Source organism: Fringilla coelebs, assembly GCF_963513975.1.
Source record: "Fringilla coelebs genome assembly, chromosome: 11".
In the NCBI taxonomy this organism is placed as follows: Eukaryota; Metazoa; Chordata; class Aves; order Passeriformes; family Fringillidae; genus Fringilla; species Fringilla coelebs.
In genome coordinates this window covers 12256207-12284186 of record NC_140037.1, presented here as the reverse complement: position 1 = coordinate 12284186, position 27980 = coordinate 12256207, and the positions used below count along the sequence as shown (strand labels likewise).

Here is a 27980-nt window from a genome sequence, read left to right as displayed (position 1 = left end):
AATCCCCCTCTTTAGGTGCATTAATGGATAATGGTTAGCATTTCAGAAGGAATAAGCGGAGAGTGGAGTCTTATTCTTTTCTGTTTATTGGCAGTTCACACACAGAGGTTGTGTCCTGGACCGTTCTTGAAATCTGTTGTAATACTGAAATGCTGGAACTTCTGCTCTCTTTGTGTGTTTCTGAACTAAATTGTCCACAAAGCATCTCTAATTAGGGGACACTTCTGTGCTATAACTTGTAGTGTGAACAGAGCTTTTGAACAACCTGATCTTGAGGACATGCCCTGTCTTCTCCCATGGTCTGTGGAGCGCTCTGGACACTCAAGATGAATGTCAGTCTTCTTCATATTGTAATAATCTGGTTACAAGGTAGTTTTCCAGTTCTAAGTCCTTGGTGTGGTAAGCTCTCTTTCCTCTCCATTAGTGAACACAGCAGCACGTGGATGAAGTTCCTAGGCCCACACATGACACAGGAGGTCTGGTACATGATTCTTGAGTACTTTCTGAGCTGCATTTCATATTGTTTGCATTGCTGATCTCAGCAGGATGGCAGAGCCTGCCCTCATGGCATACCTGAACACATGTGACTGTGTTTGAGGATTGCATCTATCCTGACTGTAATTGCTTGTGTACTGAAACAGGAATTACACATAGCTGCCAATGTACCCACAAGCAGTCTGGTAAACATAATCCCAAAATCAACCATAATAGGACTGGCTTTCAGGCAAGGAGAGGAAGAAGTCCTCTTGCGTAATCCAGCAGCCTCTAAAGCACAAGTTCCCATCAGACTGATGGCTTTGGTTGGTGGGGTCATTAGGCAGAAGACACCTTGCACTGGTCTGCCCTGCAGTGCTGATGGGGCGCTGTGTTGTGATCCATGGAGCTGGCTGTCTCTGACTCCTGATCCCCCTTCCCATGGAAGAGGCAGCTCAGACTCCCTTCTGTGCTCACTGGAATTTTGAATGTTGGTGCCAGAAGGCAGTGAGCAGTAGGTGCACGTGTCTAGTATTATTCTGCACTCTGAGGATCTCAAAGCATATTTTCTGTGAAAACTGTTTTAAAGATCTACAACAAATGCCTAAAAGTCAGGCCTGGAAAAAAAGCAGAGATGTGTTAAGGCAGGGTCTGACTGCTCCAGGGGGTCTGGGTGCCAGGTTGACTCATGTCAAACACACTGGAAACAAAAGGATGAAGTCAGATGCTGAAGGTCATCAGTAGGATGCTGTCAGAGCAATGAAAGATAGCAGTTAAAAGTAAACATGATTGAAGTTTTGTGTCCTGAACTCACTGTGGGGGAATAGTGGTGTTGGTGTGGCCAGGGACCTTGAAAACCCAGGCTAGTAGGTGCCTAAATTGGGTCCATGGCAACTAATAAGAACAATTTCCATCCAGCAGTACCAGGAAGAGAAGAGCCCTGGCACCCCTGAGGCCACAAGGCTCATTTGAGACTCACAAAGCGAAAGAGGGACGTGTTGGATGGAGAATTGCTACTTGTGATATGTTAGGTATTAAATGCATCTGACACAGGAAACTTGTGAAAAGGTCTGGATTCAGGATGTGCTTGTGCTTAGCAGAAATGTTTTGTTCTGTGACTGCTGTGAGCAGAAAGACAAGGCCCCCCAGCCCCTGCTCAGCTGTTGCAGGCTGGTGCCAAGCCAAGTGTTGTCAGGTAGCCATTGCACTCTCCACAGGTGGCCTCGGAATGCTGTGAGATTTGGAGTGGAAGATGTGGGGATCCCTGGGTACTGGGGATTTAAAGGTGATTTAGACCTTTGCATTGCCTTCTGCTTGTAAGTGCTTGGGAGAGGTGTCGTTGTATGCGTACATGCCATATGCAAATGGATTTTGAGTTGTGTGTTTTGTCTGAATTTAGAAAAGGAGTGATTTGAAGAAAGAATCCTCCAGGAAATGCTGCTTTTGCAAGCACAGGCCTCTTGACTATGATTTGTGGGGGAGGAAGGAGTGGGAATGAGGGGGAGGTTCACTGAGATTTTCTTCTTTTCTTGTTGCGTTTTGGGAAAACTCCAGCCAAGGCCCACATACAGTCGGATGAATCAGCCTCCCTTTTGCCATAAGTAATTGGCAGCTCTAGCTGCAATGCAGTTTTGATGTATGCCTAATACACTTTTCCTTAGTTAATTGAGAAGATACACTGCAGTAGATGTATGATGTTGAGTTGGCCTTTGTATGGAGTCTTTGAGCTAGTAGGGAGATACTGTAGGCTGCTCCTTGTGAGGTTGGAATTTGATGCAAATGATATTCCATACTCTAGTCTGAAGGCTGTCATTGCTGTTCATCTGCTATAGAAAATACATTTCCTGTCTCATACACATGTAGAAAGCACTGTAAGTTGGCACATGGCACTGTTACTCAGTGCAGGGTTTCCTTGGAAAAGTCTGATTTTATATCAACTTCAACAGAATATTCATGCTCTTCGATGAGTGGCTGTTCCTGTGCTGACAAATAAAGCATTTTGGCCTTCTCATATTCCTGTAGCAAAATGAAAATCACTTGTTTTCTAAAGCATCTGGTGCCAATTCAGACTCAGAGCTTTCTGTGTCTATTCTAGGATTTCCACTGGGCTCGGAAAACTTACCAGACAAGCTCAGCATTCACCACTGGAAGAATCTGGAGTAACTGGAGGGGTTTCTTGTCCTGGAAACAGGACATGGAGCAGTTGCCCTTGGCAGGCTAAGACTTGCCAAATGCCTTGTATTTCCTGTTGGAAGCCTATTTTTATGTCAAAGGACTATATTACTTTCACAACTGTAGTATCTGTTGGTAAATATTGGCTTTATGCAATATTTCACTTCATGCACTTTACTTCAGCAGAATATCAGCAGTACAGTGAAATAAGTGTGCTGTACTGGGGCAGTAGCATCAGTGTTCTTTTACTGTTTTCAGTGGTAAATACTGTACCTATTATTTTCAGAGCATTTGAAAATTCATTAGAAATAAGGCCCTTTGAGGAACCTGTAGTCACAAATGTGATTATATCAGCCTTGGAGTTTTAGTAATGGCCAAAGCTTCACTAAATGTTGTCTAAAAAGATAGAATAATGGACTTGAATTATTCTTTCATGGGATTGCTTCATATGAAGGCAGCATATGGCCTTCCTCCCTCCAGTTGTTCTGAAAGAAAACAAATGCAAATGTAAAGTCTTGATAAGGGGCAGCTGAAATAGTTGTCTCTGTAGCATTTTGCACCTGAAATGAGACAGAAATGCCTCTTTTTGCCATGTACCTTTGTAGGGTACAGAAAGGGCTCTTGGATGTTTGAAGATCCAAGCAGGTAGAAAGCAGCATACTCCTTTCCATGCATACTTAGTAGAGGAACACTCCTGCTTGTTTGATTCGGTGTGTTACATGTGACTGCAGAGGGGTTATCCCGAGGCCACTTGGGCTGTGCTCCTTCTCTCTCCAGTTCACTGGACCAGTGTTTTATGTTTTCTTAAGAATAACTTTAAATGGACATTATTTTACCTCATTTTGAAAAGGAACTGGTATTTTTACAGCTCAGGCTGATATATAACTAACCTTTTCCTTTCCTGAACAAGGTCATTACATCATGATGCAGTAATCCTGTCTGTGGGATAAACCATCCTCTCTCTATGTCTCTGTCTGCTGCTTTTATCTATGTTTGTGTGCACGGTGGGGAGGAGGCATGAGGGGAGAGAAAAAGTTTTGATTCTGGCCAGTTAAACTGTGTTTAGGGAGAATAATACGTGGGTTGTGAGATGCAAAGGGCTGTTGTCTCAGAGCTATTGCTTTGATACTTTATCCACAAAGAGAAGCTCCACAGTCTCAAGTCAGAAGAGCCTGGGGATGAAATTACACCTTTGTCAGGCTATGACAGGTTAAACTTTATGGAGATGCAGGTAGCAAATTATCCACAGACTGAATTGCAAAGGAGGGCTTTAAAATGGGGTTTAAAGACCTGCTGGGGAGATTAAGTGGATAAAAATATTTAGTTCTTGTGCCCCTCTTTTTGTCATTTTGGTCAAAGCAATCTGTGAAGGAAGGATGGACGATGTTGTTCAGCCCACAGGAAGCTGAGGGATGGAGTAATGGCACTATAGGTGGAACAGGGAAGAACAGGAGCCAGGAGCAGGACCCAACCATCTTGCTGCCTGTCTCATTCCCTGGCCATTAGACTAAGCTGCCTCCCTGCTTGTTGCAGTTTCTAATTTGTCTTGGATGTGTCTGTGTACTTTTTCCCGAGTCAGTTTACCCCACAATATGTCATTTATGGCTAGCCTGGGGTGTGCCCAGTGAGATATGGTTCATAACTATTTTTGATTCACTTACAAAGGGATTAGGTAACGTGGTTGCCTGGACAGCAGGGGCTGTACTTGGTGACCCAGTGGGTCTCTCCCAGTCCTGTGTAACCTGAGGTGATGCCATCTAAGCTGCAGCAAGGTGCCAGTGATGTAATTTCAGACTGTCTGGCCTGAGCACCAGTGAAGGCAGGGAGGCTGCACATGTGTAAGACAGGCTGAAGTAGAAGATAGACAGGATTTGATTCAAAATGAAACCAGCTAACTGAGCAGAGTAGAGGTGTATTAGTTGTTGACTCCATCTTCACCTGCTCTGAGGGGAAATAGCCCATGCTTATTTTACTGAACAGCTCTGAGTCTGTTGCAGATTAAGTCAAATAACTAAGTTGAATCATCAAGTTGTAGTGTCTCAACAAGCTACCTAAAAAGATGTCAGGTCCTCTCTGTGGGTGGATGCTAAAGTGGCAGAACTATTAGAGAAACATATCTAAAATCACATGAAGACGATTGTTAGCATCATGCCAGGTTTATGGCAGCGCTGGAGCACATGTCTTCCAGGCTGGAGGTGATAGACACCTGTAGCTGTCAGCAGGACAGGACTATGATGGACCCCTTGCAGGTCATGCTGGCGTAGGCACAGTGCTGCACTCACATGCTTTTGCAGCTCTCAGAGCAGCGTGCATCAGCTTGCTTAGAGTGCAGGCAGAGAGCTCAGATCAGGCTGTGCCCATCTGTGGAGACTTAGCTATGGCTGAGCAGTCCCTGCTCCAGTCAAAAGGGACGCCAGTAATAACCACTATATCCTCAAGATAATATTTCTCTGCTTTGTACTTGTCCTTAATTTATTAAATCCCCAAATGCAAGAGTCTCCTTATGCAGGTTACATGGCTGACAGTATTTGCATCCATGTTTTGTCTGTACTGACTGTTAAAGCAGGTAGGCTCTGTGTAGTTTGGTCCCAATGTCAATGTTTTAATGGACAAGGGAAGATTTCTAAATCAGATTAATTGATTATCTTCTTCTATAATTTTCTGTTACTAGAAAAATTTTAGCAAATAAGTGTGTACTAATTTGTTTGGATTATTGTTTTGAGTCTGTTGTCCTCAATGTAGGGTCTCAGTGTAGTGCAGATGAGAATGTTTGGACTCAAATTCCAAGGTAATGACCATGTTTGAGAAAAACCATGGCCAAAGCAGCTCTTTCCATTGACTGGAAAGTGCTGTTTTTCAGCAGCCATTCGTTACGGTATTCTTGACTTTTTTTCCATGCTAGGCTAAATTTCAGAGCAGCACTGATTTTTGTTTCTTCATGTAACTTGTGATTTGCTGAGTTACAGGTGACAGCAGCTTTCCCTGATCCTTAATGGGTCATTCTATGTGTGTGTGAGTATTTAAAAGCTGCAGAATCACATCTTAAAAGCAAAGTCTTCTAAACATGCTTAGCTGAGTGTAACACCTTTCCTTTTGCACTTAGTTTTAAAGCCAAATATTATAAAAACAACTCTCAGTGCTTTGATGTGGGTTCCTAATTTTCTCATTGATGCCATTAATATTGCATGCCCAGTTGCTCGGTGGTTAATGTCAGTGCTCTGTAACAGCAGCCATCTGTGAGAAAGGAGCTGCTTCCTGGCATGGAGTAAAATTTAGGCCAGCTGTGGATGCTGGAACCACATCTTAGAGACTCTTCCTCTGGGCTCTCCCTTCCCTGTGCTTTGCCTGAGCAGAATTTCTGGTACCCAGAATCCCACAGCCTGTGGAGCTGCATTTCTGTGTTAATGTCTGAGCCTCACACTCTGAAGAGAGAAGGTAGGGCCTGAATTACTGCCACACTGTGCTTGTGCTGGTGGCATTCCAGAAGGCTGGTTCCCCTCAACTCAAGGGCTCACCCATACTCTTGTTAACTCTGAGCAGTACTTGGGATGTCTCCCTCTGCACCCATTCAGCACAAGTAATGTTTTATGGGTCTAGTAAAACAAGTGAAAATGCAGTTTCAAGGCTGATACTTCAGAGGAAGCCAGGTTTTCTGTGGGTTTTTTTCCTGTCATGTTAGGAAAAACATTGTCTCTCTGCCCTTTAGCTTTAATTTCTAGGCATGTAACCAGGCTAGATTTGAGAGAGCGGGGAAAATAAACAAACTTTAAGCAGCATCCCAGCTAAGTCTTAGATAGAGAGGATGTGTATCTTGCCCTGTGTTGAATTGTTTTGCAATTAAACTTCTGGAATCTGAATGGATTTCCAAGCCCGTGTCAGAACTCTCACAGAGAGGACCTGACAGAGATTACTGTCAGGAGAAAAATAGTCTGTCAGTACTGTTTTCTTAGTCTAGTTAAGCCCCTTGGGGCCTCATGACACACCTTCTAGCCTAGAGGACAGTCCTTATGAAAAATAATGATCATTGGGCAAATTCTGCCTTCAATTATGTGGTCTGACCTCAGCTTTTCATTTAATTTACAGAATTGGGGTTTATAAAATAGCTGTGTTTAATAACGCATCAATTCTTACGTTGATGTGACATCCTAGATGGCATTTGCAATCACAATATGGTCTCAGGATTTCTACTGTTTTCCAGCACACATTCTTCCTTTCTGTAGCTACCTTCAAAGTCCTTTTCCTCTCACAAGATTTCATTTCTCAAGAGTACTTGGGACAGACATTTTTCAGATCAGCGCAGGCATAGGCCAGTTACTCGGAAAAGGGCTTCAACCTTGGAGGTGCTTCCTTATAGACAGAGGAAAGAATACATGGTTCTGCTCTCTTTGCAGAGATGTGTGTGTATTTAAAAGCAGCCTTTGGAAGAATGGAAACTTGATTTTGAGGGCAAACAAACCTTCTGCAAAGACTTAGGAAGTGATCCATATTTATCTCCATTTACACAGTCTTCAGTATCAGCTTTGTCAGACTGGGATCATATGTTGCACTTTATGGTATAACGTCCCTGAATGTGAATTAGATCAAGACACTGTAACAGTTTGCAGCAGCCAGAGTTGTATTAGTGCTGATGATAATTGCTGAAGGAGTATAATGATTACCCAGATAATCATGGCTGAGTTCCATCAGAAACGCTGAGCGCTCACCTTCTGATAAAGGGCCCAGCTTTCAACTGTTGTGAGACTGCTGAGCTGGGGATGTAAAAGCCCAGAAAACTGACACAGATTCTGTCTTGGTGGCTTTTCAGATACTGGCCACATGAAAATGTTTTGTGGGATCAGAAGATAGATTAGGACAGGGTCTCTATGCATTTTTTCTCCCTCAGACTTCTATGCCATGGAAGTCATTGAAACTAGTCAGAGCCAAAGGGGCAGAGCAGCTTTCTTTTCAGCTCACAAGTCATCATAGATTTGTATTGTCTGATGTGAATCCTGTTTCAGACTTAAAGGAATGCAGTCCCAAATCCTTCAGCAGCTCCCAATTTTTTCATTGCAGATACCAGAACCACTGTTTAACTACTGCTATGGTGATCTTGGAGGCCAGAACCTGAATGGTCTGTGGAAGCACCAGGAGCTCTCATCAGTCATGTAGTGTCACAGAATCAGAGAATGGCTTGGGTTGGAAGGGATCTTAATGAGCATCTGGTTCCAACTCCTTGCAATGGGCAAGGACACCTTTCAGGAGAGCAGCTTGCTCAGAGTCACAACCACCTTGGCCTCGAACGCTTCCACGATAGGGACATCCGCTTTTCTGGGTAAACTGTTAAAAATACAGAATGGTTCATGAATTTAGGTGGGTTCTTGGTAGTGAAGATGTTAATCTTGGCCAGGCCCTGAAGCTGATGTACCAGGTGTATGTCCTCAGTAAGTCTAAGTAACTTCTGCTCGGAAGATGAGTAGAAGTATTTGCTTCCCACATGGATGAGGCACGTGCAACTGGAGATAGATTCCTATGGGAGCTGAGCACTGCCTTCCATGTCCACCTGAAATGGGCAGTAATTTCTCTGCTGTATTACTCAATCCCATCATATCCTTTAGAAATTTATGGATAAGCTGTTTAGCACAGGAGTTTTTTCCCAGGGAGGTCCAGAAATGGTTTCAGGTGGAGGCCTTGCACGAAGAGCAGATGAGCTGTGCAGTGAGGTCTGGAAGTGTTTTCTCATCAGGCTGGTATGTCTTTCTGAAGGAAGAGCAAGAAAAGCTTTGTTTTGACAAAGAGGACATGGAGGCTCTCTGTTTTGTGGTAGATGCTGTTTGTTGACTCCTTCATAAAGTCCTTGATGGAAGAAAGAATTTTTTATGGCGGAAAGTGATCATGCCAAGTAAAACAAGAGGTGGTGGCTTGAAATAGAATTAAGTATTTCTAGGAGAAGCATGAAATGTGTTCTATTTTCAATGCATGCCTTAATGCCACGTCTTAGAGTTTCCTTGATAGCATTTCTAATCAGCAGGCTCTTATCCATTCCCTACCACTATTAGTTGCAGCTTAATGATACATAATTGTATTGGTTCTTTATCACTCAACTTGCCAAGTTGTTAATGTCTTGGAATGCAGGATGGATTTATTGCCTCGCTGTCTCTTGATGTTCTGCAATGCAAACACGTATTTTGCCAAAGCCTTTGGGAAGGTGCATTATCAGAAATTGTGGACAACTGCGCACCTAGAAGTAAAGGTGTTGCATACTGATCATCTTGCTAAGTCCTTTAATGTCACATTGTCCTACATTTACAGAGTTTGGTAAGAAGGAGATTAGTGAGAAAACTGAATGATAAACACTGATTTTTTATTTGTGCACATACATACACATAAATTGAATTTTTGACAGCTGTTGCCAGCAAACCATCAAAGCAAATTTTTTTACTGAGGGTCAGTGGGTAAAGAGTAGAGGTGAGTAATTCCTGGGCACCAGAGCAGCTGCAGTGTTCTCTGCTGGGGCAGGTGGTGATGCTGCAGCTGGACAGAAGTTCATCTCCGCTCCAGCTTCTCCATGGAAGTCAGCCTGGGCCAGCTGCTCAATAGGGCACTTGTTCTTGGAGGTGTCTGTGTCTTGTGCTGATGTGCCAGCTGGAAAGGCAAACTCGGGAGCACATTTCAGAACTGCAAGCACAGCTTAGGCAGTAGAGTAGGTGTTTCTTTGGTCTTCTGTCTTACAAAAAAATGGAAGGTGATCCATGCTGTCAGTGTGGGAGGAAGAATCATTCATTATAGAATCATAGAATGGTTTGGGTTAAAAGGGACCTTAAAGACCATCCAGTTCCAACCCCCCTGCTATGGGACACCTTCCACTAGACCACGTTGCTGAGGGCCTCATCCAACCTGATCTCGAACAGTCCCAGGGATGAGGCAGCCCCTGCTTCTCTGGGCAGCCTGTGCCAGGGCCTCACTGCCCTCACAGTAAAAAATGTCTTCCTAACATCTAATCTAAACCTGCTTTTTATCAGTTTGAAGCTATTCTTTCTCTTTCTATGACTATGTGTCCTGGCAAAACATCTCTCCAGCTCTCTTGTAACCCATTTAGGTACTGGAAGTAAGTTCTGGGCTTGTCAGAAAAGTGGGAGCAGTCTGACTGTTTCACTTGTAAATCCCATTTTGAGTGGTGTAGACAGCCAGTGTAAACATGCTTGTGCAAATTCCAGCCTTTGCCTTGATCCGTTTTGTGCAATTGGATTGTCAAACTAAGTAGTTCTGGCTGCTGAGTTAGGATAGAGTTTAAATGTGTTTGCATTGCAGTTTAGATTATTATAAATAATTTTCTAGGGAGAGTCTGGCCAGTGTGTTCCATGTTGTCAGCTGGGTGAAAGAGCTGAAGGAAATACTGATGAGTTCCAGTAGATCCAAAGTCCTGGTGGTCCTCTCCTCCCCTCTGGTGGGAGTTCTCATCTTTAGAGCCAAGTTGCAAGAATGTCTGCCTCAGCATTTGCTGCTGTGGAGTAGGAAAGTTATCCCAAATCCCTTTGGTGGCACTTTAAGTCAGCAGATGTTACACAGAAATGGTTTAGTACAGGGACATCTTCCTATCTGCCAGTGTTTCTGGGTGAACAGGAGCTTTTGGCAGAAGGGCTGCTTCAGAGAGTCTCACAGGACCCAGCGATGTCACACAGCTGCCTTTGCACGTTTAGAGTGGGTGGGCCTGTGCCCATCTCCAGAGCTCTTTTAAAAGGTTCTAGGCCAAGATCATCATTCATTTGTTATAACTCACATGTTGTACTTGGATAAACTGATTTGTGTTGAGTCCAGCATCACAGGTTCCTGCAAAGGATAGATCCAAGCTGCCTGTGGCATGTATGTCAGATAGCCATCATAACAGCAGTCCCTCACCTTCTACCTTTTCTAAGCACTCACCAGTCATTAATGAATTAATAATCTGCACAGAATCCCTGGGAGGTGGCCAGCAGGTTGTTTTTTGTTGGAGGGAGGTTGAGTGGAGATCTGACATCTTTGGATTCATGACAGCTCATCTTGTGATACACGTCAGTGGATTCACAGCATCTCTCACAGTTAAGTGGAATCTGAGCTCTCCCTGTTATAGGGCCAGGTAGGAAATAGTTTTGTCTTTGATATCTCCCTGTAACTAGAATCTTCTAGAATCTTTTTAAGCTTTTGAGAAAAGAAGAAATCTTAGATTTCATGGAGGACTAGAAAAATTGTTCTGGGGAATCTGGATCTCCTGCCTTTCACCTAGAGTGATGGTGCCTGCCCTGAACCCAGGTTTCCCAGCCCCAATTCTGGGCTTTCTTCAGCTGCTCTTTAAGAGAACAGAAATGCTCTTCCTTCTCTGTTTTCTCCAGAGACACATCCTTCTGATGAAGCCTTCCCAAACAGTGGCATATTCCCATGAAAAGATTCTCTTTCAAGCCACTGACATGTAACTTGTTGAAAAATTAATGATCAGCTCCTGTCAGAGGCTTTGCCTATCCCATGAGCATGGCTTGTCCTTTCAGATGCCTTCAGGGAGGCAGAATCTGAAGCACAGGATCAGTCCCAGGTTACCAGGGATTTGTTATAGCATAATTGTAGCCACTGAGAAATGAGGGAATGGAGGCACATTGTAATTATACAATTGGCCAGAGTCCCCATGATAAGTCAGTTACAGAGCAGAGAACATCTGATTCTTGGCATTTCCTCTTGTGCTCCTGCACAGGGAGGCAGGATGGGAAAAGTCCTTCTGACTTTTGGATTTGGTTTGGGTACTGAAGGCTGTTTGAAAGATCCTAGCTCCCATTAAGATATGAGGATGTCAATAGTAGAATTAATTTTTTGAAAGAAATCAGCCACAAAGAGATGTAGCTGAAGATTGGGGGACTGGGTGTCAGGGTCTGCAAAAATGCAGAGGGGATGTGATCAATGTACATAGCAGGAGAGTATTCACTAAGGAATGTGACCAGCTGCACTTGCTCCTTGACCTGTAGGCAAGTACTTAAATGTCAGAATATGAAGGTGAACATGTGCAGCAGTACACTAGGGCAAAAGATGATTTTGCTGTCATTGTTTTCAGCTGACAGTGATTGCTATTCCATGGAGTACAGGAGATGCTTTGTACAATTTAATTCAGAATATAAATTTGATGTCTTAGGTGCTGTGTGTACAGGGGGCAGAACCAGGGCACTTCAGTTGCATTTCTTAGCTGGGGACCTTAAAACTGCTGCTGGTGAATGCTGGGTTGCAAGAGGAGGAGTTTGGGCTCTTGAGGTGTGTATCAAAGAGAGGTGATGGCTGGTTGTTAATTTATATCATTTTTGCATCCATAGATTTATTAGGGCAATTTGTAATGATAATTTGATCTCTGTGCATTGATTTCCTAATTTGTAAGCTCTTTGCAGACTGGTGCCTGTGCTCTGGCTGGCTCAGGTCAGCTTCATTCAATTTCTGATGGTGAGCTCTGTGTGGCACAGGCTGTGTGTACAGTCTGCCCTTAGTACCTTTTCTCATTTAGGCTAAAAGGCTGAGACTTTCAGAGGTAGAAAGCCCAGGATTCTGGCTCTTGCTCTACAGACAAGTGTGTAATTTGTCTAATAAGAATTCACTGATTACTCCAGAAGTCCTTTGAGATTACTGGAATTACTTAATTGTAGCTGGTGAAGGGCTTCATATACCTGAAATAAATCACTCTTCAGATGCCCAAAATGTTACCGTTCTATAAAAATATTTTCTAGACAATGGAATAAAAATATCCTAAAACACGGGAAGTAATACCAGAACAAGATCTGTTATATGTTGAATTTATGTAAGAGCTGTTGCAGGCTGAGCAGAATCTGAAGATAGTGAAATAGTAATAAACCATGATGTGATGGCCCACATTTTCCAGCAGAGGCTCATTCCGTGTGCACCATCCTGTGTCAGCCCAGATTAGACTTGCAGGTCCCAGGATGAGATGGAGAAGTGTGCCCACTGCTACAGCAGGACTTCCATGTGCCTGGCATGCCCAGAAAATGATACAGGGCTGCCCCTTCTGAGCCACAGGCTTTGCCTTCACGCTTTCTGTCCTCCCAGGGTTTGTCCATTTATTAGCTGGCAGCTTGGCTTTGGCTCCTGTGGCAGGCAGCCTGGTTTTCGGCGTGCAGAGCCTGAGAGATGCCCTTGACTTCGGTGGGAGCAGAGGGAATGCAGCCCTTCTCATGGCTGGGCCAAGTGTGTCTGAGTCACAGAGAGGGCAGGCAGCCAGGGCTTTTCCTCACAAAGGCGAGGAAGCTGAATTCATTTAGTCCTTAAAGGAGTATTTAGCTCGCAGATTGGAAGGGTCCGTAGAAATCTGATACAACATTACTGGAGTCTATTCAGATACTTTGGTGGAAATTGAATGAGACTTGAAATGTGCTAAAGTCTTTGCACTTTTAGCTGTAATGACGATGCTGATAAGCAGAATTGAATTAAAGATAATGAAGGAGAGAGCTGTCTTCCCTGTACTGTTACCTGGTTTCTCTTGAATTTCTAGAAGTGTCTGCATCTAGATTATTTCAGGTTTTGTTTTGTTTGCCTGTGGTATCGTACTCTCTTTAATAAATAATTTGTGGTTCTTTGTGACAATTTTTTTTTACTCCTGAAGGAAGGAGGTCCAGTTTCTTACCCCTTTTGGCTTTGAAGTGTGTAGTTGCAAGCAGCTTCTGCCATGTCTCTTCTTAACATTTCCTCCTGTTTACAGTTGTGCCTGCACCATGGGAAAAGTTTACTTAATGCAAGGTAAATATTTTCTCTCTTCTAATACATTAAGGTTTTATTGGTTTATTTTGTTTCTGATGACAAATAAAAGCTGTTTGAGGTGCCAGAAATTACTAATTTTGCAAAAAACTGTTCATCTCTTAAAATTGAATGGATACTTACATTCAGGTATAAAGACTAAGCAAATAGGGTGGGTGATCATTGCCTTTTCCTAGAGTCTGCTCTTAAGTTTCCCTCTGAAATTTATCACAAGAGGGAAACAAAACTCTGAACGTTTACAGTAGTAGATCCTTGGCTGGTTTTCCACTCTAGCTTTCTCCTATCCTTGGTCTGTGTATCTCTGTGGTGGGGTGGATCTCTAATCTGTCAAGCAGTCCTAGCAAAGACTGGGGAGTCAGAGTAACTTTTTCTTGCTGTAGCGTGTTTTGCTGGGGACAGGGGCACTCTAATGGTGCATGTTGTTGACAGAAGTTCTGAGGATGGTGCTGGCTGGTGTATCATGACATGTAGTCTTGCAAAGAGACCACAGCGACCTGGCCTATCAAGACAATGTTATTGCATTACTGTCTGTGGCACTCTGAAATCACTCGGAGTCTCCCGTTATAATTAGGTGATAATTTGGTGTGTTAATGCACTCTCTTCCACTGGCATATGGGAACTTCATTCTGTAAAGTTGCCCTTTGTGCATGTCTTTGTTGCCATTAGTGACCACCAGGAAGTGCTGAAGGCTGATGCTCTTTGAAGAACAGGGGCAGTTATCCCTTGGAAGTACTTCATGGGGTTGTTTTCATGGTCCTTTCTCCTGGCTTGTGACCCAGACAGTGCTGGTGACTAGTAAGATGTGCAGGAGCATGTCACATTCCAGGGAGTGTAGCTCCTGGCTCCTCTTCTGTCTGAGCAAATGCACTTTGTGAGCAGTAAGGCATCAGCTGGTAAATAGAATGGGACACTGGCTTTCCATACTAGCTCTTCTTAGGTTTGCTGCTGAGGCATCTTGGTGTTGCTGTGAGTTGCTGTATGTAGAACTTTGGTACCTCAGGGCTGGGCAGGGAAAAGCAAGCATCTGCCCAAGGCTGTAAATTAGGGAGGAGCTGACAAAATGAAGCCAGTAGCAGAACAGCTTCTTATATAGCAGCCTCTCTGAGTGGCTGAAGGGACAAGGGCTGATGTAGGTCTCAACTGAGGGAGAGGCTGTGGGGCTGTGCTGTGTCCCCAGCTCCTGGCTGTGGCTGCCTGCAGCCTTGCCCTGCTTAGGACAGACAGATGGATGATGAGCAGCCCTTTGGCTGGGGTGGGACCCATGTCTGGCCGGGTCCCTGCAGTGGCCCTGACCCCACCCACTGCTGCAGAGAAGCCCTTGGGATGAAGGTGCTTGGCTCTGAGCGCTGCAGTGTGTGCTGATGGCCTCAAATGTTCCCAGACTTCAGAGTCTGCAGAGCTGCTGCAGCTCAAGATGCTCATCACATCTTTGGCTCCAAGAATTTCTTTAAAGGCCTCAGAGGTAAATGCAGGCCAGGAATTAACCTCACTGAGAATAAGTTCACTCAGTGATGATTCTTAGATCGTGATTGGTCTTTGTGGCCTGTAATTTAGTGTGGCTTTTAATTGGTTTAGTGTATTCTGTGGTCTTCCTTTTCTATTATAGTTTTTTAGTCAAAACCTCTTTTTTTAAGGCCTTTCAGGGACATAAGTTTCTACAACAATGACAATATTTCTTTATCAAATGTGTTTATCATTTCATGTTTGCCGAGTCCTGCTACCAACCAGTGGATGGTTCTGTCAGTTTCTGTCATGCTAAAGTGATAATGCCTCTGATTTTGTGTGGGGCTTTTTTATCAACAGCTTGTATTTGCCCACTGATCTCAGAACATTTTTTTATTCTACATCTTCAGCATTCAGTGGCATTTCTCCCATCTAAGATTGCCTCTTATCACTGCAGCTGGCTCTACAATCCAGCTGGAATCAGAATCATCTTTGATTTAATGGCAAAGCAGCAAATGTAGCTGTAGAGGGCTGGCAGCTTCTTGTGCAGAGCCTGACTATTGAGAGTCTCCTGAGGTTTTATTGTAGAGATCCTTCTTTCTACAGGATCATCCTCAGGCCTTCACTCTTGTTATTCACATTCTGGAGAAACTGCATTGTGAAGGCATTCTGTTTCCTGTGTGTGTTTACCCCGTTGCTCTGAGCTGAGCCTTGCTCTTTTTGCATATCTCTCTGTACTGTGCTTTCTGCAGACCACAGAATCTGGGTTTTCAGGCAGCTTCTCGTTGTGCCCTGGGTTCCTTTAGTCACATTCTTACAGTGCATGCCTGGGGCTGTCACCCCTTTCACTGGGGGACCTTTGGTATCCCTTAGGTCACACACAGACATGGTGATGCACAGCTTTGTAGCCAGAGCATTTAATCTTTGCTTCATGATTTTGCCTAAACAATAGTGCCTTTAGACAGGTTCATTTTGTCTGAGATCAGACAATATATCAGCTCTTCTGGGTTGGTTTTTTTTTAGATACTGACCCTGGCAACAGCGTCTTGCTCATTTTTCATCATTTTCTGCCACTAAGTAAAATTATTTTGCCTCCAGTTTTCTTGTTTTTTCCTCCTCAAGGATAGATGAGTGTAAAGGCTCTGTTCTCATGTCTGTTAACCTTTTATTCCTAGCAATCTAGCATTTCCAGAGGTTTGGTATCCCTCCAATACTTCCTGTTTTCTCAGCTCATTGGAGGCATTTTGTTTTTCTTTTTCTATTCTTCACTTGCTATCCAGTTTGTTGACTCTATATTGCGTGTACTGTGTGCTGAGTAACAACATCATTGCTTTCAGGTTTCTGAAACTAGCCTGGCTCTTTATTGGATTCTTTAAAGTCTGATAGATGTGGCAAAATAGAAGCAACCTCTTATCTACATTAACAGCAAGGGAAAGAGCCAAATTCCTCACAGAACCATAAAGAACACACAAAGACAGTGAGTGACTTGTCTGAGGTTATTTGTGAAGTCTGTGGCAGGTGTCCCATGCTTGTACCCTCAGCACATGGTCTGCCTATCCATATGTTCTGCAAGGAAACAAAGCAAGAGGTAGATCCCTGCTCCTCTCCCCTGGTGAAGACCAGCTCCAGGCACTGGAGGTCATGAGGCAGAGCTGAGGGTGCTGTGAGCCTGAAGGTTGGCAGTGTGTCCCATCTTCCCATGGGGTCTGGAAAGAAGTATGCCTGTGCTGCTCACTGTGGGTGTGGGCATCTTGTAGCCAGGTACCCATTTGAGGTGGCAGTTTTTGCTGAGGAGCAGCAGATTTGCTGCTGTCTCTGTGCTCATGGAAATACTCTTTGCAGTTCCAAAAATCAGCTGGAGTTTGTTGTGGGAGGTGGACGTGTTGGGGCACAGGCCTGTTGAAGGTTTCAGATGTGGTTCTGTATGAAGCAAGCCTGGAGACCTCTCATCCTGTGTATGCTGGCCAAGCTGGAGGTCATGAGCCATCCGTGCTGTGTCACTGCAGCTGGCTTGCTCCTCTGTGGCTGTGTCAGTGCCCTCACACAGGCTCAGCAGGCTGTGTGTCCCTCCTGGGATCTGTGCCTGGGACAGCAGTGCACCTCCAGACCCTTTCCCTTGTTTGTATTGACTGAGGAATAAAGACAGGCAGAAGAGCTGTTAAAGTTTTCTTGGGCAACTTCTCTCCTTGTGTGCTGCTTCTCTGATGTCCTCCCCATTTCTCAGCCTCTTTTCTTCTTCTACAACATGTAACAATGCAGCTATCATTTTGTACCTCATAAAAGCCTCAATTAATGTACTTCAGTTTTCTTTAAAGCCTGAAGTTGTAAATAGTAAGTAGGGGTGTCAGACAGTAGTAGACTTCAGCCAGTGGCAGAGTAAGTGTTGATGCACTGTTTTAAGAACAAGTTTCTTTGCAAATCTTTTATGCCATAGATCTGATGTGTGTGGCACAAGGAATCTATTTTGGGTCCTATTGTTGTTCTCTTTGCTCTTCCCTTGCTCTTTTGTTTGTTTACTTGTTTCTGTGCATTTTGATGGTTTCTTATTTTGGCCACCTTTGACCTGGTACAAGATTGCATTAGTGTCAGCTGCTGCTCTGGGAGTTGGTACTTTTGTACAGATTTGCAGTAGGATCTAAGGCTGCTTTAGGAGCAGTGGAGGCACTTCCCTTGTACAGGAGCTGTTGCAGATAGCTCTGCACATTTTGGACAGAGATCTTGAGATGAAAGCACCCTGATGTGTTGGAAATGGAAATGTTTTGGCTCTTGTCTGCTTATTTAAAAAACTTTGGGTCCTTTTGCACCAGTGACTTGGAAAAGTGCTCCCACGTTCTGTAGACAAGGCATCTGTGGGTGTACAGAGAAGGTCAATAGTTTGTCCTGGCAAAAATTTGCTGGATCCAGGAGTGAATCCCAGAAGTGTGAATCCCTGCCGGTTGCTCTAACTGGGATTTGTAGCATGTGTGATTATCAAAATCAGAGTAGTCCCTGCTGGCTCAAGTATTCTCCCATACAGAAACTGAAGCTGAGGTGTCCTGGATGCCACCACCTTTGGGGGCTTTTTGTCCCACTCCAAGTCCTTACCTTGGTGCTTGCAGACTCTCTTCAGGAGGCTATGGACAAGTGCGGAGGAATTGTGGCTAGATCCCCAAACACCTTTTTTCATTTGGGTCATGAGAGGACAGTGAACTGTTTTCCTGTTGTAATGTGAAGTGAGGCAGGAAGGACTCTCCACTGCTCCACTACTCTGAAGCAGAAGATGATTTTTTTGAGCAATGAAGCATTAAATGCTGAATCCCTGTTTAAGCAGTTTAAAAATGCTATACCATTGTGGTAGCTGAGAAAATAGCAGATTTTGTGTGTGAATCTTGTTTTGCTTTCTGCATATAGGTGTCATTTCTTCCCTGACCTATTTAAGAATAGCATCTTTATATTTGTTCTCCTAATCTTCCTATCCTGCTGCTCTGAAGCAAGGTCTTGCTGGCAACTAGAAATGAGTGAGTGCATGCAGTGACTGCTCCATTTCCCCCCCTGCCTGCTCCAGATCCATGATACCCCCAAGGTAGACAGGCCATTATGCACAATAAGATCACTAACGTAGCAGGTGAATATTAGATATATGAAGTTAGTCAGCTGTAAATAAATGGCCTGGCAAAGAATAAAAGGCAAAATGTTGTCCCTGAGGAAGTAAATTGGGATATGATGCCTTCCTGCACTAGTGCCCTAAAGAGTTGATGCAAGATCTGGACCATATTCACCTCCCACATGAAAGGCATGTGGCAGCCTAGGCTTTGCCTTTTCCTTCCTTGGAGGCAGGAGCTGTGTCCTTCCAAACATACCATAATGCCTTGAGAAGATTGGTACAGCAAATCTGCTTGTGTGGTGTTGGTCTCTGTCTCTGCTTGTGGGATTTGGAGGTTTCAAGTCCATCCTGTGCTCTCCTTATTAGTGGTTGTTATCCAGCCCCAGTAGCTATATCCAGATTCCCTGTTCTTTATTTTTGCTTCTTGCAGTGTGATTTGTCTCCCAGCTCTGCATGGCACGCCTGGGGTGGCCTTGAGTTCAGTCTTTTACCTGTCAGATTCATCCTCTGCTGCATGGGTTTAGTGTTCTTTACTACAGCAGGTTTCTCAGCTAATGTTTGCAAAGGCAAAATGAGCTAAAAGATGACTAAAAGGTGCTAGTCATGGCAACTGTCTATAAGTTTCAATTATTGCATTATATTGCTGCTTCCTTGTCTCTTCCAGAGTTCTCTGGTAATTGTTGGCTTGGCCTGCATGTGTCTGCTGAGCCAGGGGCCAGTGGTTGATCAGCAGGTAGCTGTAGTCAGGACAGGCTGCCTTCTCGCTTGTTACCTTCCTGGAGAGCTGCACACCTCTCAAGGCAAAAGCAGCTCCTGCCCTGCCTGTGGGGACCATTGCAGGGAACAGGGCCCTGGCTCTTCCCCTGCTGAGCAGTGTGAGTGTGGGCTGGAGTGGTGCTAGGCTGGGAGTTCAGAGGGTCGTGTTTATCATGGCACACCTTCTGGAAGTGTGTCAAGCAGAGAATAAACTGTGGAAAAGCAGAGAAAACAACAACACCTGCAGAGAAACCAGGGAAACTGGTCCTTTATTTTTTTTACCTTCCTTCTTCTTCCAAACTTTTGATTTTTTTTTTCTGTTAATGTAAACAAAATGAAGAACATAATAGGCAAGATGGCTAGTGGTTTATTAAAAGCAGCCTTAGTGCACCAGCTGGAGTTCAGTAGGAGTTTAGGCTGCCCAAAAATAAGAGCCAAAGGACTTTTTTATATATCTAATTTTGATTATGGAAGTCCAAGCAAAAAGAGGCTTCCTTTGATAACTTTTATAAAATAAGAGAGAGAATAGTGATGGGAGCAAGCTTACATCTACCAAGCTCTCTGATTGCTTTGCCCTGATTGCTGTTTTTTAGCATGGGTGTAGCTGTGGATCAAAACTCTGCTTGAGAATGGCCAAATTCAAGCTCCTGTGCTGGTGGTTTATAGTGCTGTGAGCCTTTCCTGTGCTGCAACAGGACAGGCTGTGTGAATAAAACATGAGGTGTCTGTCTTGGGATGCTCTGGATCCATTTTAAGATTATTCTGTGAGGTTGGTGGGTGAATGTTGCTCTGCTGAAAGTGTAGACAGAGCCCACTGTGTGGTCCTGTGCATGGAACTTGGAGACAAACCCTACACCCAAATGGATCCACACCAGGGAGGCACAGGAGGTGGGGAAGAGCGGATAGGAGGTAGAAGAACATAGTAGAGAGACTCACAAGCTGTCAAAGGCCAGCAGAAGAACTAGCAGTTCAACCTGCACATCCTGAAGCTGTGTTGACAGAAGAAAGCAGAGTATTCCTGACAGCCTGAAGTGATGACATGGCCCTTATGTGGTTCCAGATGCATCAGTGTAAGGAAGCTTTGTATCTTCTGCAGAAAGGGACGTGCAGGATGTGTAAAAGCAAATGATTGCAATATCACAGCATGATTTTTCCTGGGCATCTCTCACATATAGGTGGAGCACATGGGGGAGCCTGCTACCTAGCTAGGCTAATGTTGATTCTCCTCCAACATGTCTTTACCAGAGAAGATGAGAGAAGGGGTGAAGTTTTTGTGCTGAGTTGCAACAGTTGGGATCTTTGAAAGTGATAAGAGTCTGCTTCCCACCAATAAATGTGAGTATTGTTCTAACCCTGACAGATCAATAATTCAAGGTGCTATTGCACTCTTAACTGTTTCTAGGACCAGGCCCAAATTTGGGGTTACTGGGCCACTTTGGAGCTTTAATCAGCTAAGTGAGCCACAAGTGTTCAGCTTAAACCTGCCAAAGATCCAGCAATTTGTAACAGAGCCTTCCTGTGGTGAGGGATTGCTGCCTGTCAGGTGGGTTGGAATCAGACTGGTGTATTTTAATTGTCTGTAGCTTACAGTAAGGGCTGGCATCTCATACCTGATCTTGGACAATGCTTCAAGATTAGCTCCAAGTTGCTGATTCAAATTAGAACTCAAACCATTTGTCTTGGTCATTTTTAATCTGAATTAAGTTCATGAAATTTTTATTGAGGCAGTGTGTCTCTGTTGAGTAGCTTTTCTTTGTCTACATTTGAGTCCTCCTGGAGAACAAAAGTGAACCTGAGGCCTCAGCTCTGAACTAGAAATAATAATGTCCATATGGAGAATTATTTCAGTCTATCTGCAATGGTTTAAATCCACATTTCATTTCACACAGTCTCTTTCATGTGCAAGGGCAAAGGATTCAATGCTGTGGAATGTGGGATATTTGAGAGGCACAGTTGATTTTGAGACATCTTTTCCAGCTTTGTGGAGCCCTTCAGCTGTGTAAATAAAAAGCAAAACAGGGAGTGGGTTTTGGTTGGGTTTTTTTTTTTTCTTGCATATAAATACCTTTTCTAGGTACTTTTTCATAGTTTCTTATCTATCCCAGAGAAATGTTTCCTACTACATTAGAAAAAAACTGGTCTGTGGTATCCTTCACTGTATTCCTTAATTCAGGTATTCCTTTAGCTGCTTCTGGAGTGCCCATTGCTCTGTCAGGCTTGGCATGTCTCCAGATTCAGTAACTTAGAGCACAGCCTTTTTGTTTCAAACCATGACAAAAACACATGACAAAAATACCCATGTAGCTGTCTGGGTTTGGGTATGAGTGGATGGAGGTGTTGGTGGCTCTTCCCAAGGCATTCAGGAGAGTGAAAGCTCTCCCCTTGCTCTCTTTGGGTGGCAGAAGCATCCTTGTGATCCAGCTGGCTTTTCTGCATCATCAGGGTATGTCCATAGCCTTTGTCATATGAAGTAAAGTCACTTTTTAAATCAAAATAGTCCCCAGTTTGCAATGCTATGAAGTGCTCACTTCTGTAACCTGTAGGAATGTACTTCTTTTCCTTGCTGTGCTGTGATGATGTGTCATTACTGAATGCCTGAACAAGCTTTAATAGGGAAGGCTGTTTCCCTGCTGCTCACCCTCTGTACACACACTTCTTTCCCTCCTAGGTCATGTAACCATCCCAAAGCTCAATCAGTTTAGTAAGTGGCCAGGATTCCAGCAGGAGCGCAATTTGAATGGATTGGTTTTGCTTTGATGTGATCAAAAAACACCCACAAAGAAAATATTTTGGGCTAGGGGTGTTCTCCAGCAGGGTGGAGAGGAATTCTCTCCAGTTTTTCTTTCATAGTGTCCTGCAGCTATGCTGAAGCCTCAGCACCCTTGTTCATGTTATCTCACATTAGGTTAGGCACAGCCCTTAAATATACACCCAACTTTAAAGATTGCTGGCTTTACTATGCAAAAGTAATTCTGTTTTGCTTTTTTGGGGCCATGGCCTGAACAGCCACAGCTTTGTACAGAAGGGGGAAAGTGAGAAAACCTGGGCAAGTCCCAGTTCTAGTTGCACTTGGGAGAGTGGAGCTGTGTGAGGAGCTGTGAAGCCTTTGCAGTGGGAGCAGGTCCGGGGCGCTGGGAGTCTGCAGAGCAGCAGCTTCAGCAGTGGGAAGAGGCACATGAAGTGGGTGTGCTGAGGGGGTTCAGAGATGAAAGCCAGATGTGTTTTGTACAGTGTTGCCTGTGGTTGCATTGGCAGTATGCAGAAAAAGAGTTGAAGAGTTGTGGAAAGAAATGTAGTTAGGTAGGTGATGTGTTTGAAGAGGGGAGATGGATCCTTGAAGGCCATGAACTGAGAATGCTGTCAAATGCTAATTGAGCAATATTTTCAGGTAATTTCCATCAGTTGTGACAAGCTCCACTGTTTAATTCCCAGCTCTTAGCAATTAAACTGGGTGATTCAAGGTCCAGACAAAGGATATAATAATTTAAATTCGAAGAAATGTTTAGTTAAAAGCATTACATTCACAGCTACTGCATGAATATACTTTCTGTATTCATTGACATTCTGTATTCGTTATTGCTACAAGTACACTGTCAAGAGGGAATTTTAAACCAATATTACTAAGTTACTATGTAGAACTCTTAATGCTGCAATTCCTAACAGAAGTTTGTTTATCCCATCTCAGAATGGATGTTTCCATTTCAAGTACTTGGGACCAAGGTAGTTTTACTGGGATACAACCTGAATTCAAAATGTGCCCTCCACACAGAGAGCTTCTTATGAACAGCTAGTTCAGAGGCCAAAAGTTGCTTGTAGCAAGTACAGAGGATAACTTCTGAATAAATGAATATATTGGAGGGAATCATAAGCTGCTTACAGGGTGTTTGCAAACAGGAACAGAGAGTACATTCATCAAAGAAATTACTCAGTTTGAATAATTTGTTCAGCTCAGAGCATGTTTACCTGGCTGTGAGGGGAATGGGGAAGTTTAATTGGCAAATGTTTGTATTGTGCTTTGAGACAGTTGTATGAAAGGCAGTATGAAAGGGAAGTGTTCTTCTTGTTTCTAGGGTTATAATTCCTTCTGTAGTTTGTGTGAATGCAGCCTTTTCTTCGGGGTTGTGTAAAGAAGGGATGCAGTGGTTGTTTTGGACCACATGCATGTGGGGGAGGTCCTACAAAAGATGTCTTCAATTCAGAGGGCACCCTGGCTATGTCTGCCCTGCCTGCAGAGCCAGCCCCACACACCTGCACAGTCTGCAGGCACCTGAGGGTGGAAGCAGCTGAGCACAGACTGCCCTGAGTACCCAGACAGAATTCTCTCTGCTTCACCTGATGCTGAATATGGCCATTTTTTATCAAAAAGGTCTCAGTATTGCATTTTAACTTGATCCAAGTTTTACAGAGAAGACAGTAAACATCTTCCACAAAAGTAATGAAAACGTGACTTTATCTGTTCTGTCCAACTCACTGTTTGCTCTTTAAAGGAGCTGTAAGAAAACTGCAAGTAAACATGCAGATGTAGGAGAGCAGATACAGGTCTGAACTGGGATGGGAAATATCTGTAAATACCTGAACGGAGTGTCTCAGTACTCAATATCTAGAAAGAATCCTTCTCAGTTACATCACCATTGATTTTTGGAAATGGATAAGTGTCACTGGGAGCAAAATTTGGCCCATACAACTAAGTAATAAATATCTTTTTGCAGGAAGTATATTTATAAACAAAGAGGGAGCCTTGGATCTTCAGGTTACATTTGCAAAGCTGCTGCCTGAAAATTGGCATGGTTCCTTCCAGTGAAGTGATCTTGGAGACAGTTTTGCTGCATCACAAGCTGCAGTAGTATCTCTGATGCTTTGGAAAGGAACCCCAGTGTCTCTGCAAACAGGATACTGTTTGTGAGTTTTAATTGGAACCAGTCATGTTTGAAGGATGCAGACTTTGAAATAGCAGGGCTAACCTAAGAAAGCTATTCAAGATCTAGCCACAGTGTTCCCCAGATACACAGGGGTGAAGAGCTTACTGAGATCAAGGCCCAGCATGAGATTCTGCTCTGAACTTGAACTGAATTGAACAAATCTTTTGTGTGTATATTATGTTTTGAAGACATTTGAATGCTTCAGGTATCTGCCTTCCTTTCCTCCCTAGCTTATCAAGGACTAGATGAAGAAATATTATGAAACAGGCTTTTGCAAAGGGGGAGTTGAGTCACAGAGAAGCTGAATGCCATATATTTAAAGTCAATGTTTGTCTTCTCACTTAACAAAACTGGTGGTTAGAAGAGGTAAGGAGGAAGGAAATGGATATTAGGTCATCTTCTGTAACCCTGTAATAGTTATGCAGAAGCAAGTGACCTGGCTGAGAATTTTGCCATTTGGCTGGGAAACTCTAGCTAGCACATTCAAATACACTGTTGTATTTTGGTACAACACTCTGTCTCTTTAAATGCATCCTTAAGGCCTAAGGGCAGTAACAAGATTTTTCTCTGGAAGTAGGTAATTGTTGGTCACCTGTCCTCTTTGTTGCCCAAGTGTGATTATCTTGCAAATTCCTTTTAAAAGGGTTACCAGCACTGCCTTGGTTGCACTAATGGGGTCCTTGAGGATTGAGATGAGGAAAATCTGTTGATCGTGCGCTCCATTCTCTTGGTGAGCACCAGCTAGCCTCTCCAGATGCTGTCCCTGCTGACAGCCTGGGTGGCTCTCATGGCCCTGGTGGGTATGGCCAAGTGCTCTGGTAGCTGTGTTGTTTCAGCTTACAAACCAGCACAAACCTACCCAAAAGATTCCACACCCCAAAACGCCCAAACAATTAAAAAAATGCCTGAAGAAAAAAAGAGAAATGACACCAGAATTTGATGGACTGAATATCTGGATATGCCATAGTAATTTCCAATAGACAGAAAGTGTGTTTTGATGGAGTTAGTCAGAAGTAGACTAGCAGGACCAAGGACTTGTTATAATGACAGGAAAACGTGGCCCCAGAATAGGGTATAACTTACTGAGCTATCTGTAGTTGACATTTCTCTGCAATGTAGATCTGAGAGTTTTCCCAGCTGAATAGATCTTATTGGCTCATTACAGGTTTTCTCTTAAGTTTGGGTTGGAGTAAATCAGTATAAAACACTTAAAATCTGAAGTCTTACATGATAGTGAATGTTCTTTTGTCATGGTGCAGTGGTACATGAAAAATCTCAAGATTAGAATTAATGGAAGAGCAGATAAATTCCTCTGATCAAGAAAACCATAAATCTTAACTCTTTTGGTGTGTATTGCTTTGTGGTTTGCTTTAGTCTTGATTTAGATCAGCTTTAGAAATTTACTATCAGCCGTTAAGCCTTCTAGGCTATCTTCCCCTGCTTTTTTTTTTTTTTTTCCCTGGTTTAGAAGTGAATAAAAGAGCTTTGTACAGTTCTTGAAACTGAGCCTGAAACAGCTCTGAACAAAATATAGTGTTCCTTTCAAAATCTTGGAAATAATTACATCATAGGTAAATTGGGCCAGAAACTGTTAATAGTATTCTTTGTGGGATGAAATCTCATGGGAGGACCTATTTCAGCAGACTGGCATTGTTTACAAATAGATGCAGTGACAGGTACAGTTGTCCCATTTCGAGGGACAGCTGTAACTGTGGCCTATAATGGACTTCTCAACATAACTGACTTGCTTTTGATAACAAGCTGAAAATGTGCCTTGGTGCTCCTGTGGTCATCTTCACACTGATCATCCTGGGAGGGAAGGCTGTATTTGGCACTGGAAAACTATTTGTAGGTGGCTTAAAAAGAAAATAAAAGCCTTGCTTGCATAAGCTTCTGGTCTTTGAGAATTGTTGGAGGTACAGGGAGCTGTGTCCAGATGTCTCTGCTGCGCTTCATAAGCTGGGAACTCTGCACAGAAACCTGGGCATCATGGGCCTTCCCTTCAGCAGGGTAACAAACACAGCACCTGTGGATCTCCCTGGTACCATACAGTGGTTTTCATTACTGGCTCCCCCCCAGCAAGTTCCTTACTAGAAAAGCTTCTGCATTTCAGGATGGAAATCACAAAGATTAGTAATATTAACTGTTTGACCTCAATCTACAAAAGCATTTAGTTCTCTAGGTAAGTAGGCTAGTCTGTACTTGAAAACTACACTGGCACAGGCTCTGGTCTGGGCACAATTACAGCTGTTTCTGGGTGATAGAAAGCACTTTACTGCCTATGTATGTGCTTCTAGAGGAGGGTGAGCTGTGTTCCTCCATCACCAGAGCACATCTTTACCTGGACAGTGGGACTTTGTGAGCAGGGCCTTCTCTTGGGAACCAGACACATGCTGGGGACCATAGCTTTTCTGAAGGATCACTTTTCTTTCCCAGATGGTGTGGTTCAAATGACAGGCACATCTTTCTCTCTGACAGCTGTCTCCAGTACATTGCTCCATTAGGTCCAAGTGTGTCATCTTTTCCAAGCTTTTAGGCCTGAAGGCAAAGCCCTAGAGAGCAACACCTGGTCAATGGCTGCCTGTGGTTCAGTGTTACCTGCAGTTACATGTGGAGGTGAGCAGCCCCATGGTGTAGGGGAGGTCTGGCAGTTGACACAGGATGAGCCTATGATAGACATCCTCTTGGGTGGTGAACACCCATTGATCTACTACCAGAGCAATTGTTTGAAGTCTCTCTAATTTGTGTAGGGAAAAGATGCTGGAGAAGGTCAGGTCACTGATTGAACACAAACCAGTTGAAGGCAGCTGGGAAGGTGCTCATTCAAACTGCTCACCTGATGGAGGTGAGCAGCTGGGGTTAGTAGCAGCTTCAAGTGTGTGTTTGTGAATCAGGGTCTCCAGGATCACTGCTTCATACTGTCTGTTCTAGGGAGAAGACTGCGACCCAGCTGTTGCTAGAGTTTTCAGCTGTGTGACCTTGGGACGGGTCTGTGGGATCCCATGGAGATGTAGATATTTGGGCACAGATGCAAACTAGAGGTGTGATGGTATATTTCTTTTGTTATTCTTTTCGCTGGACTGGTGCTTTGAATCTCAAATCTGACTTTTTGGGATTTAATTTAGATGAAATTAAAAATGTTAGTCAAGCATTTTTAAAAAGTGATAATTTTATGTGTGGAAATTTAAAAATGGTAACAAAGACTAAAATACCCATGTCATGAAAAACAGTCTGAAGTGAACGTCTCTAAATGTTTCAGTTGATCATTTAGCTTTTACTCGTAACATCAGTTAAGGCAATGTGGATTTCATTATTTCCTATTAATGTACCAGCCATAAATCTGGCAAAATTACAGTTATATCAAAATAAATGTGTTTGTCGAAAATGTTACTCTCTGTTCTAGTAAAAAAAACCAAAGCAACCCAAGACCAACCACGGAACCCCAAAAACTCTCAACTATGGCAGCTTTACCTTACCACAGAAAGAGCAGCTGGAGCTTCAGGACCTCTCTGTGTGACAGTCACCATGCTAAAAACCCTACATCTTTCATAGCTGAAAAACAAGTTGCTTCCCTGTAAATTTAAGAGAGTAGCTGTTGAGGGCAATAGATTGTGTTACTTGTGAATCAGCATGAGGAGAGATCCAGAACACATTCACAGTGATGTGCATGTGTCTTCTGTAAAAGGAGCCACATTGATTTTAGGGGACGGAAGACAAGGTGCCTGTAGAATCATAACCTTTAAAAAGATGCAGAATAGCCCACATCACTTCTGATCTGTCTGAAATGATACTCTATTTTGGGGTCTTAAAACAGTTAATTTTATGAAGTGTTGCTGGCTACCCATATCCCCTCAATGAGGATATTGTTTCTTACGTAATAA

The 27980-nt window shown here is 43.5% G+C and overlaps 1 protein-coding gene across 3 annotated transcripts in view; it reads left to right on the top strand.

The window, feature by feature from the left end:
- The window catches only part of PAK3 (p21 (RAC1) activated kinase 3), a 72203-nt gene that overhangs the window by 5960 nt on the left and 38263 nt on the right, over nt 1–27980 (top strand). The window lies entirely within an intron of this gene.